This window comes from Crocodylus siamensis, chromosome 1, assembly GCF_052110815.1.
Source record: "Crocodylus siamensis isolate JL-2025a chromosome 1, ASM5211081v1, whole genome shotgun sequence".
In the NCBI taxonomy this organism is placed as follows: Eukaryota; Metazoa; Chordata; order Crocodylia; family Crocodylidae; genus Crocodylus; species Crocodylus siamensis.
In genome coordinates this window covers 83,618,663-83,631,739 of record NC_143395.1, presented here as the reverse complement: position 1 = coordinate 83,631,739, position 13,077 = coordinate 83,618,663, and positions in this window count along the sequence as shown.

The window sequence follows — 13,077 nt, the reverse complement described above, 5'->3', positions numbered from 1 at the left end:
GTGTTTTAAAGATGTCCAGAGTAGGTGCTTGCAGCACTTCCAGGAGAAGTTTATTCCAGACTCTGGGGACTTGGATGATGAAGAAGTTTTTTCTTATGTCCAGCTTAATATGGTCTTCCCAAAGTTAATAACCATTAGACCTTGTCTTCCCTTGGGGTGCCCTGGTGAACAGACATTCTCCCAGTTCCTGGTGCACACTTCTAATATACTTATAGGCTGCCACCAAGTGCTCCCTAAGCCTTCACTTTTCCAGGCTGAAGAGTCCCATGCTTCTTAGGCCCATGCCTCTTATCTGATGGCTACTCTTCAGGATGCCCTGCCCTTTGGTGCTGATTGGTGAAAAGACTCAAAGTATGGAAGAGGGGGCAGCCACCATCTTGTCTGCTGCTCTTTGTGATACCCTGCCAGCTGGCACCTTCCACCATTCAGGCAGGCTGTGAGGGCAGGCCATGACAGGGAGAATTGCTTGCTCCCACTTGGGAGCAAGAATTTTATTTTTATTAAGTTCTTTTTTCTAAATTGATTTAGTGGACAATCCCAGATTTTACAGTTTTTATGAAATCTGTGAATTGCAAATTGAACAAACGCCTAGCTATAAGGTAGTAATTTACGGGCCATGGACAGGCATTATATTTGCGATGAGAAATATGCCCTTTTGTCAGCACAGAAAAACTATCATAACAGACATTTGAGACTTTTTTTGTGGGATAAAACTATCTGTTCTGCCAAAAAGGTTAGATCTTTTAACCAGTAAATTCTTGGAGGAGAGAAGTTTTTTTAGTGCCACCTATATGGTCATTTCTGGATTCCTAGGATCCCTAATATTCCACTCTACAGCTTTCCCTCTCCTCTTTCAAGGGGATAAGTGGAAGAAAGAGCACTATCTACTGATGGTCCGCCCATCATTGAGGTCTCAGGGAGTCCTGCTTGGGCCTGGCTGCTGATACAATTGAATAGTGTCAGTACTGTTCAAATAGTAGTGCTGATTTTTGCCACTACTTGAGCACTACCATGGTAGCACAGCTTCCAGCCCTTTTATCAGCTTTGGGACTCCCTGGTACTGTTCAAACAACAGTGAGAACTCTATCACTCTAACTCTTCCCTCCCTCTGCCCTCTGCTACCTGCCCAATCTGCTGATCAGCATAATGTTGGACCAGGTAGGAGTGTATATGTAGGATTAGAGTTAGGGAATTCCTGACTCCCTTTAAACAGTACCAGGGAGCCACTGATCAATTTTTTTACATAGATACCTATATCAAGGGGCAAATTTTATGCTAAATTAAGCCTTTTGAAACCAAGTAAATTACTCTATTTTAACTTCCTCTTCATCGTCTACAGTTCATCTTCTCTCATCTGCTTTTGCCATTTTGTTGTTAATAGTTTAGTTGTGTGATTTAAGCGTCTTCTTTAGCACCATTCTCCAGCATTGTTTCAACTGTAAGATCAAAATTGTTGTTTCCCCTTATATTGATTCTGGCGTCTTCAATTAAATAGGTTTGTTTCATGGAAGAATTCCCTCAGGGAAATTCCATCAAGTAGTAAATTGTTTATTTCCAGCTGTCTCTAATGAGAGATTCAGCTCTTGTTTATTGGGTATGTTGTCTGTATATTTAAAAAACAAAGCAAAAAACCCTCTTTTTTTGGTTTTTTGTTTTCAGCATAGCTAAATCGTTATGATTGACTACTTTGTCATCTGAGATAACCTGACAGCAAAACATTACATTTTCATTTCTTCCACCCCGCCCCCCAGTTTTTAAAAATTGTTTGGTGTTTCAAAACTATACACATTATTGCTTTCCAAGCATGGATAGACAAAAGGCATATTTTTCTTTGCAAACATAATAATTATCATCATGAAGCAATCAACAATAATCATTTTGTGAAGAATATGTTGTGAATGCAGGTAGAATGTTTAGTATATGAAATTACTACAACACCTACAGCAAGAAAAAACTTTCTGAAAAAACTTGCTTATTTGTGTTCTGCTACTGAATTCCTGAAGAGTGCCTTCACTGTCTCTTTTACCCTTCTATATCTTTTTTATTTCAAACTCTTTAGAATAGGTACTGATATTAGTTGGCACTTCTGGGCTCAACTGTAATTCAAATGCCATATTTATTCAGTTCCAAGATTAGGTTCTCCCCGCCCCCCCAAAACTTAACATGGGGGGAAAAGCCCCTTATCTTGGCATTGAATACAAGGAGATGCAGGGGAGAGAGTCAGGCAACTGCTCTGTGCTCTGTCTGCCCCCCTACCACTTCTGAACCCCTTACCCCTCCACCCCACTAAATCTTTGGGCCCTCGTACCTGTCCCCATGCTGGCCAACCCTTCTTACACTTGCTCCAGTGAAGGCAAGTTCTGTCTATGCTGCAAAGCCCCAGCCTGGGCACACAGCAATTGTTCCAGCTTTGCACCTCTGCTATGGACCCCAGGTGGGGCCATGCTCCATGCCCCAGACTGTAGTTTGGACATAGCCAGTTGGCATAATGAAAGAGTAAGTTGTGTGGAGAACTTGGTGGGGGATAGAGGTTTCAGGTGAGGGGGGGGGAAGGGGAGTGGGATCCTGAGACTATAGGGAAGTAAAAGCAGTGTAGAAGGGAGATAGAAAGAGGGGGAGTAATAGGAGGAAGAGGGGCAGTGGACTTACTGAGACTGCAGGGAGCAGATACAAGGAGGGGTAACTGAGGGGATAAAGGAGACAGGGCACAAACTGTCTGCCCCCTACTGCCTCCACACCTCCTCCCTCCTACCATCTGACTGTCACTGCCTTTCCAGCTGTATCAGGGGGATGAATTTAAGACAGTCCTTCAAAAATAGATTATATAAATGGAAAATTATACTAAACTTATAAAATGTCTCAAGAAGTCTACGGACCAACAAGAGGCACTGCTGGATCTGGTACTGGCCAAAGGAGACCTGAAGATTGAAGGGAAGCTCGGTGGCAGTGGTCATGAGTTGATCACCTTCTCTATCTATTGCAAAGCTTGCAAATCAGTCAGCAATGAAGAAATCCTCAACTTTAGGAAAGCTGACTTTCACAAGCTCAGGAGGTTGGTTTTCAAAGCCCTGAGAGAGCACGATCTGACAGGGAGTGGAGTCCACAATAAGTGGTTGCTCCTTAACGACATGATCTTAAAAGCACAAGGGAAGTCCATTCTGGCCCATAGGAAAGGTAGTAAAAAGGTTGGGAAACCCCATTGACTCAATAGGGAACTCATGGACCTCCTGCATCTGAAAAGAGATGCTTATAAGAGAAGGAAGTTGGGAACTATCACTAAGGAGGATTATACAGCACTGTCCCAAACCTGTAGTGGAACAGAAAAGCCAAGGCTGAAACCAAACTCAAACTGGCTATGGGAATCAAGGACATTAAAATTCCTTCTTCAATTACATGGGAAGTCAGAAAACAAACAAACAAACAAAAACCAAGGGCAACATTAGATCCTTCCTGAACCAAATGGGGCAGCTAACAACCAACACCCAGGAAAAAGTTAATCTCCCCAAAGATTTCTTTGTGTCAGTTTTCTGTCAGCCCAAGGGGATCATCCTGCCTGACAGGACACAGGACGACCAGGGTAAGGGTGATCATATACCTATAACTGGCAAACATCTTGTGAGGGAACAGCTTGAGATGCTGGACATCCACAAGTCAGCTGGTCCAGATGGAATACACCCAAGAGTGCTGAAATAGGTGTCTGACATCATAGCAAGACCAATGGCAAGGATATTTGAGAACTAATGGTGCTCAGGAGAGGTTCCTGAACATTGCAGGAGGGACAATGTGGTGCCTATCTGCAAGAAAGGAAGGAAGGAGGATACAGGGAACTACAGACCAAACAGTTTTACCTCAATCCCTGGAAAGATCTTGGAAAAGATCATTGAAGAAAAAATCAACTACAGGCTAATGGGAGACAACATTCTGAGAGATAGCCAACATGGCTTTGTAGTGAGGGGCCCAAAACTGGACACAGAACTCCAGACGTGGCCTTCCCAGTCCTGAACAGAGGTGAGTAACCCTTTCCTCAGTCTGTTGAAAACACTCTCAGTAATGCATCCCAGTATGCTGCTAGCCTTCTTGGCAAGAAGGTCATACTTTTGGTTCATATTCAGCATATTGTCCACTGTGATCCCCAGGTTGTTTTCTGCACAGCTGCTGCTTAGCTACTCAGTCTCCAGCCTGGGTGACTGAGTGGTGCATGGGATTGATCCATCCTAAGTGCAGAATTTTGCACTTTTTATTAAACCTCATGAAGACTGAGGTGAAAAAGGCACTGAGTACTTCAGCCTTTTCTGCATCATCTTTCACTAGGTTGCCTTTAGTAAGAGACCCATAATTCTCTGATTTTCTCTTGTTGCCTAAGCAATACTCTTAGACTCCTCCCTAGTTGTTTGTTCAAGTTTCCATTTCTTGTAAACTTCCTCTTTGTGTTTAAGGTCACTGAAGAGTTCCCTGCTAAACCAACTGAGCACTGGTTTTCCTGATTTCATCTCTGGATGCCCAAGCAATATTCTTAGACTCCTTTGTGTTTAGCTCACTGAAGAGTGGCCAAGTGGTCTTCTACAATGCTTATAGTTTCCCTACACATCAGGATGGTTCATTCCTGCACCCTTAGTAATGTTTTTTTAAAATACAACCAGCTTTCCTAGACTCCTGTCTCCCTCTGACTGGTTTCCAGGGGGATCCTGTTCTGAGTGAACTCCCTGAGTGCTTCAAAGTCTGCAGCATCCTTACGCTGCTGCTCTTCTTCCTTCCTTTCCCCAGGATCAGTAATACAGTCATCTCATGGTTACCACTGCCATGTTTGCCATCCACTTCTACATTCCCCACCAATTCTTCCCTGTTTGTGAGCAGCAGGCCAAGAAAATATAGCCCCTAGTTGGCCTGTTTAACATTTACACTATTGGCCCCAACACTCTCACAAAAACTTCCTCAATTGCCTATTAAGTACTAGTGAATGATTACTTGAGGAAAGCATTCCACATACCAAAGAGAGGAAGACTGGAATGTATATTGTCCCCTATCTTTTTATGTGCATGATGGGATAATTGATGCAGGGAATTCATGATGAAAAGCTGATAATCAGTTTGAAGATACAAGGAGGAGGAGAAATTAAATGTACATTATATATGGATGATGTGAACATAATAGCTAGGACAGTGTATCAGTCAATAGCATATTGAAGCATACTGAGGACTACAGTGAAATGTCAAGGGCAAAAATAAATAAGATGAAAAGTATGTTGATATTAGTGGGGAATGGGGAGAATTTACAGATGTTCCAGCTGCAGGTGGTAGAGGGTATCTACTAGTTGGTAATGGGATCTTGGGAATCCTATTGGATGATGAAGGGAAAAGAACAAAGGTGCGGGAGATGTTAGACAGTTAGAGGTAAGAGTAATAAAGATCTTAAGAACATGGAGTGGCAGAGCACTAACTTTAAAGAGTAAAGTAGCTCCTATGAAAGTGGCACTCTTGCTGGTCATCATTTACACATAGGAGGGTTTATTCACCATCATGGCAGCTGCCCCACCCCACCTTCCCTCCTCCCTACCCCCTCAACTCCTCCACCCTCTTCTCCCTCCCCTGCTTCCCACCCTCTCCCATCTACCTTTCCCCCATGCTTAGGTCTTAACTGCTTGCCAGCATTTTTTTTTCAGTGAACCAGACAAAAGCCTGGAGCCTATCACTTGGGGATGGCCTGAAACCATGCTTAATTACCCTGAGTAAGCCCAGGGAAGCAATTAATTCATGATTAACAACACACAGATTAATGTGTTAATCAGGGTAATTAAGCCATAGTTTCAGGCCCTGTGGCAATCTGCAGGGAGTGGCAAGACTGCTTGGGCTCCTTGGCCAAACCCGAGATGTGGGGGATGGGTGGTGGGGGCACCATGCAGCCCATGAAAATGGTGGTCAGCCCTGAGATCTGACCATGAAATCTACTGGTTAGCCAAGGGACTGGCTATCACCAAAAAATAATATTTGGAGTTGTCAGTTTATAAATTGAAATACTATGTGGATCAAGATGCCGATGAGATGGAGAAGTAAAAGAAAGAGAAGAGACTGAGTAAAGATGAAGAGACAAAGGACAGAGGGATGCTGTGAAAGTTGTTGCTTTCTCCTGGGTTGGGGGTGAGTCTTGAGACGTTAATTTGCTAATGTTGGGAAGGGATGTAAGTCGAGCAAGGTTAATCAAACTGTCTTTTACTTTATTACCAATTTCAGCTTTGATAAGTCAACAACTGGCGGGGAGGGGAGGCATGGGGAGAAGTATGGGGGGTGAGTAGGGAAGGAAGAGAAAAGAGGGCAAAAAACGTTTTTCAAAAAAATTCCAAATATACCTTATCAATACATCTATTCATATAATTTATTTTCTATATTTACTTCTGTGTTCAATATCGATTTCTCTGGCATCCCTTATGCTAGTACCACTGCTCTTAAGTGAATCCACTAATTTAATAATTATTATGTTTTTAAAAATAATCACTTTGACTATGTTCCTTTTCTCTCACAATAGTCCCACTGGCTACCTCTATCCAAGTGTTCCTGGACTGTCTTAAAAATTAAATTGCATTATCATGGTCATTTCTCCTAGTCTCAAAATATACTGTATATTTTGAGACTACGAGAAATGACCATGATAATGCAATGCAGACTGTATTTATTAACGTTTATGTAGTTTCTATACAACTCCACTCTAGCCTCCATTTTGAGCCCCATTTTTAAAATAGCATTTGGCCTTGTGTCTGTCACTTGTTCTGTGATGCAAGCCTAAGATCACTTTGGATCCTTTCTTCCATCTTCCTGCTTGTTTGAAACAATTTTCCAGTCTCAGTAAACCTGACCCGCTTTATTGGATAACTCAGGTCTTTATGAAGGACTCACTAAGATTAGCATTAGTCAGTTAAATACTATGAGTATGTACAAATGTTAGACTTTGGTCAGTCTAAGTGAATGTAGATCCATCTAAACCTCTAGGTATAGAGAGGCAATGCATGTGCACAGTTAAAAATGGGCTAAAATGGCTCAAGCAATCGAAACCTAAATCATAGTTTCATAGTTTCATAGTAGCTAGAGTCGGAAGGGACCTAGGTAGATCATCTAGTCCGACCCCCTGCCTTAGCAGGAAAGAGCACCGGGGTCAGATGACCCCGGCAAGGTGCTCATCTAACTTCCTTTTAAAAATCCCCAGGCTAGGAGCCTGCACCACTTCCCCTGGAAGCTGGTTCCAGGCCCTAGCCGCCCTGACTGTGAAGTAGCGCCTCCTAATATCTAATCTAAACTTACCCTCCGCCAGCTTGTGACCGTTACTCCTGGTCACTCCTGGCAGCGCACGGGGGAACAGGGACTCCCCCAATACCTGCTGATCCCCCCTGACCAGTTTGTAGCAGGCCACAAGGTCCCCCCTTAACCTTCTCTTGTGGAGGCTAAACAGGTTCAGGTCCCGTAGCCTCTCCTCATAAGGCCTGCCCTGCTGACCCCTGATCATACGAGTGGCCCTCCTCTGAACTCTTTCCATATTGTCCACGTCCCTCTTGAAGTGTGGCGCCCAGAACTGGACGCAGTACTCCAGCTGCGGCCTGACCAGTGCCGCATAGAGGGGGAGGATCACCTCCCTGGACCTGCTCGAGATGCATCTGTGGATGCATGACAGGGTACGATTGGCCTTCTTGACTGTCTCCCCACACTGCCGGCCCATGTTCATCGTGGAGTCAATGACGACTCCAAGATCCTTTTCCGTCTCCGTGCTGGCAAGAGGGGAGTTCCCCAACCTGTAAGTGTGGTGCCGGTTCTTCCTCCCCATGTGCAACACCTTGCACTTATCAGTGTTAAACCCCATCCTATTCTCATCCGCCCACCACTGCAACCTGTCAAGGTCAGCTTGTAGCCTATTGCACCCTTCTAGTGCGCCCACATCCCCCCACATCTTAGTGTCATCAGCAAACTTGAACAGGGTGCTTTCTACCCCCTCATCCAAGTCACTGATGAAGATGTTGAACAGTGCGGGCCCGAGGACCGAGCCCTGGGGAACCCCACTGCCCACATCCTTCCAGGTCGAGAAGAACCCATCCACTACCACCCTCTGGGTGCGGCCCTCCAACCAGTTGGCGACCCATTTGACTGTGTGGGCATCGACACCACAGTCTCCCAGCTTTTTGATGAGGACAGGGTGAGAGACAGTGTCGAAAGCCTTCCGGAAGTCCAAAAAGACTACATCCACAGCAACCCCTGCGTCTAATGATTTGGTGACCTGATCGTAAAAGGCCACCAGGTTGGTCTGACAAGACCTGCCACTGATGAACCCATGTTGGTTGCCCCTGAGCATGCATTCCCCCGCAAGGCCCTCCTGGATGTGTGCCAGGATAATTTTTTCAAAGAGCTTACCGGGGATTGAGGTCAGACTAACTGGCCTGTAATTTCCCGGGTCCTCTTTTTTTCCCTTTTTGAAGATAGGGACCACATTGGCCCTCTTCCAGTCCTCCGGCACCTCGCCAGAGCACCACGAGTGCTCATAGAGCCGCGCCAGGGGTCCCGCAATGACCTCGGCCAGTTCCTGTAGAACCCTAGGGTGAAGATCGTCCGGACCAGCGGACTTGAACACGTCCAGCCTCTCCAGAAGTACCCTAACTAACTCCTCGCTAACCCTTGGCCCAGGCGTGTCTCTCTCGGGGCCCGAGGGGGGCCCAGCAGGGAGGTGGCTGAACTGGTCCCTACTTAGGAAGACAGAGGCAAAGAAATTGTTAAATATGTTAGCTTTGTCATCTGGCGTGATGACTAAGTTGCCCATCGTGTCCTGCAGGGGCCCCACATTACCTGGGACCCTCTTTTTACCCCCTATGTATTTGAAGAAGGACTTCTTATTGTCCTTAATCCGGGAAGCTAGTCCTATCTCCAACTCTGCCTTGGCCCTCCTGACTGCCCCCCTACATCCTCGGGCGACTGTAACATAGTCCTTCTTGGTGATGACCCCATCTCTCCATTGGGTATATGCCTCCCTTTTAGCAAGGAGACATTCCCGGATGCTCTTAGTGAGCCATGGGGGTTTATGTGCCCTCCTGCTCCCTTTGACCCTTGTTGGGATTACCTCCCTTTGGGCATGGAGGATCGTCTCCTTAAGGAGCAACCACTCACCTTCGACATCTGGTTCCCTTCCCCTCTGGGTCCTCAGCGCTTCCCCAACGATCCTCCTTAGCTTGTTGAAGTCAGCCCTCCTAAAGTCTAGGGGTGTTGCCTTGCTGCAGCCCTTTGCCACCTTACGCCGGATGGTGAATTCCAGCAAGCGATGATCGCTGTCTCCCAGGTGGCCCATCACCCGCAGCCCCCTCACCAGGTCATCACCCGTGGCCAGCACCAGGTCCAACAAGGCGTCTCCCCTGGTGGGACTGTGCACCTCCTGGGTTAGATGGAGGTCCTGCACTCTGGCTAAGAACCGACGTGAGCGATCAGACTTGGCTGACTGCTCCTCCCAGCAGATGTCTGGGAAGTTCAGGTCCCCCATGATGACCACATCCTTAGCCCTCACTGCCTCTGTAAGCTGACCTAAGAATTCCTGGTCGAGCTCTTCTCCCTGGTTGGGAGGTCTATAGTAGACTCCCACCGTTAAGTCTCTCTCCCCTGGACTGCCTTTTACTCTAACCCAGAGCACCTCAGAGTGCCCCCCCTCTACCCCCTTGCTAATTAACGAGGAAGTATATTCCTCCTTGATGTAGAGTGCTACTCCTCCACCTTTCCTTCCTATCCTGTCCTTCCTGTATAGCCTATAGCCCTTGACACTCACCGCCCAGTCATGCGATGAGTCCCACCACGTTTCTGTGATCCCTACTATGTCAGGGCTGGTGACAGCTAGGAGGAGGGCGAGTTCCTCCTGCTTCTTCCCCATACTTCGAGCATTCGTGTAGAGGCATTTGAGGCCTTCAACAGTTGTGCCCACTGACCCCCTAGTCTCAGCAATGCCCCGTCCCCCATCGCTTACCTGTTTCTCCCTTTTGACCATTGGTCTGGGCTCGCTGGCTGTTGCTGGGCCTGGTAGTTCATCGTCTCCTCCGCCCTCATCTTCCTCCTCATATCTGAGATCAGTTCAGGGTAGGTTGATCTATCAAATATCTGGACTTCTCCCTTATTGATTAAAGTTAAATTGCTATCCTCTGGTACCCCAGCATACTTTGCACCCTCTCTAACCCTCTCTTATGAGAAGGTACACTGACACCCAATGTGCACTGGCTGCTCCATCCAAGAGCTCAGCAACCCCTCCCCTCCCCGCCGGGCTGTCTCAGAGCCCAGCTCCTCTCCTGAGACCCCGCCTCCAGCTTCAGGCTGTAGACAAGCGGATGGATAAACAACGTGTCTGTGTCCCCTGCACACACCCTGGGCACCACAGTTCCCAAACTTTGTCTTCACATACCCAAGACCCCATCAGAAATCACCCTAGAACCTACAAACTCAAATCTGAAGCAAGAAGAACCCCAAAATTTCAACATAGCCCCACAGCCCTGGACCATGTCATTAACACACTAGGTTGGAAACCATATTCCCCCAAACTTGGGTGCAGTCCCATATCAAGCACTTACACCAAACTGGAAACCTCACATACACAGACTCAGGCACAGCCCCACAGACCACGCATTTCAGAGACCAGATCCAGGCACCGTGTGACCCAGACCACACATATACCTACCCACCCACCCCAAGCAGGGGCCAGTGTAGAAGGTCAGCCTTTGGTGAGGTGGGGGAGAGGGAAGAACTTTGGGACTCAGCTGGCACATAGATGACTGTCATTTTTGTGGCTTGGGTAAAGCCAACAGGTGCTATCAGGTTTTATTGGCTGAATGGCTTCTACATGTTCCTGGAGTACTCTCATACCTTGTGGGGAGCCATAAACAAGACAGAGCAGATAGGTAGATATCCTTGAAAACTTTGGTAGCAGGCAGAACATGGCCAGCCACCTGGGTACAAAACTGGGCCCACACAGATATTAGGAATTTCATCTCCATCTGAGGTGAGCAGGTGACCTAGGAAAAGCAATTCACTGGGAATTGCAGCAGGGAGGTGTTTAAACAGATTGCTGACCAGATGTTAGTGTTAGACCACAACAGGGACTGGGTGCACTACCAGGCAAAGACCAAGTTGATGAAGGTGCAATGTAGATACATACAAAATCCCAACAAGATGTCTGGTGGCAAGGACACCATGCCTTTCTACTAGGAGTTGTGCTGCTTCTTCACCATTGATAGGGCTATCTCTACCCTACAGACCTATGACACTAATAGGGAAGGAGAGAAGGTGGAGTTTGTGCTCCCCCGCACCTCCCAGGAGGTTGTGCAGGAGGACCTGGGGGATAGCGATAATTTATGACCTTCAATTCTTGTTCTTCTTTTTGATCCCCACCCTTTGTCTAAAACTGGATTGTAAGCTATTGGAGGCCAGGGAAGAGATCCTGTGTCTGAAAGCTTCCCTAACATCTATTCCAACTATACAACTAATCAAACAAAACAAATCTTGCTTCTTGACTTATTTAGTAGAAAAATGAAGGCTGAAAGAGGATTTAATTGTCTTCTACATATACATGCTGGAGTAAACATCAGAGAGGGAAACGAGATATGTAGACTAATGGGAAATGGTGGCACAAGAACAATTAGGTATAAAATGTATATGAACAAATTTAAGATGGAAATTAGGAGACTAACTAGTTGAGCACTGAGGTTATGAAACAGCCTTCAGATCAGAGTAGTGGGGGCAAAACTGTCATCTAGTTTTAAGATTTAGTTTAGTAAGTTGTATGAAAGGGATTACAAAGAATGGTTCCTACAACACCTAGGAACTTTAACTAAGAGGGCCCCTTCCATCTTTCTGTTCCCACTTGGCCTGTCATATCTGCAACCATAGAATATATGGTGCATCTCAAATATAAATAACCAAGTTCTATTCCACATTAATGAGTAAGATATTCATGTAAAACTGTCACATTTTTATTTGCTAAAGGACATAGGCCTTCCTTTAACTGAGTGCATGCAATACATCTTAAAGCAAGCAGTATGGAGTCAAGTGAGAAATCTTTTTGAAGCCTGTAGTATTACTGGAGTCAGAAAGAAAAGTAGAATTTGGTCCTTAATAGTTAATATTTCAAATTTGCTTTGGTCTAGAGCCTACTTGTGAATCAAACTTTTCAAAGCTTTCAAAGAGAATTTAATTTCCCCAAAGTTTATAAAAGAAAAATAAGTGCAGACCTCCTAATTCCCAGGATGAGGCAGCCTTTGGAATACAATGAGGTAGATGAGGACTTCATTTTTATGCCAGTTTCTTTGTCTGTCTGTCAGTGTGTCACACCCAGTAATACTTTAATCAGTCATGCCATCACCTTCACTAAAACTGCAAGTCAATACTCTACCCTCTACCAACTATTTTCCTGCAGTGCTATCCTTAGGTGTCCAGTGAAATAGCAATTAAAGGAAAATGGTTTGGTTCAGAATCCCTGTGTAAAAAGAGCTAAGAGCAAGGGAGGGAATTCCCAGGCATGGGAGAAGATCATTATATAACTGTGAAAAGTTTGATTTAATCAGAACTAATAAAAGCTTCTCAGCAGGATTCTAGTATTAGGATCTTATTTTTTAAGTTGGAAGTGTTTGAGTTTTCACACTCTTTCTTTGAACTTTTGTACCTGCTGATAGCTACCCTCTCATAATAAGACAAGAGCATGGAGAAGAAAGTTTGAGGACAAGGTTTTAACTTTTTTCATTGCAGCATAAAAGGAAGGGACATTTAGAGAAATAATTATACCAGCATGCAAAAGAAATAAATGTAGTCTTTAATCTTACATTAAAATTATGCTATAGCTTCTTTTCCTGCCCCTTTCCTTTTCTTTTGTGTTACTTTACATTTTGGCCTTTGAATTTATTTATGGTGGCCTGAGAAAAGGGCCTGCAGGAGACTTGGGTGTTGTATTAGATTTTTTCTTTAGATTGCCCACTGGCTTAAATCTGTTGGAAAATATGAACACTTAATACAAACTGATATACCTGGGAGAACAGAAGTAGCAGCTGCATCTACTCCTAGCCACTACAGAAGCTGTACCAGCGGC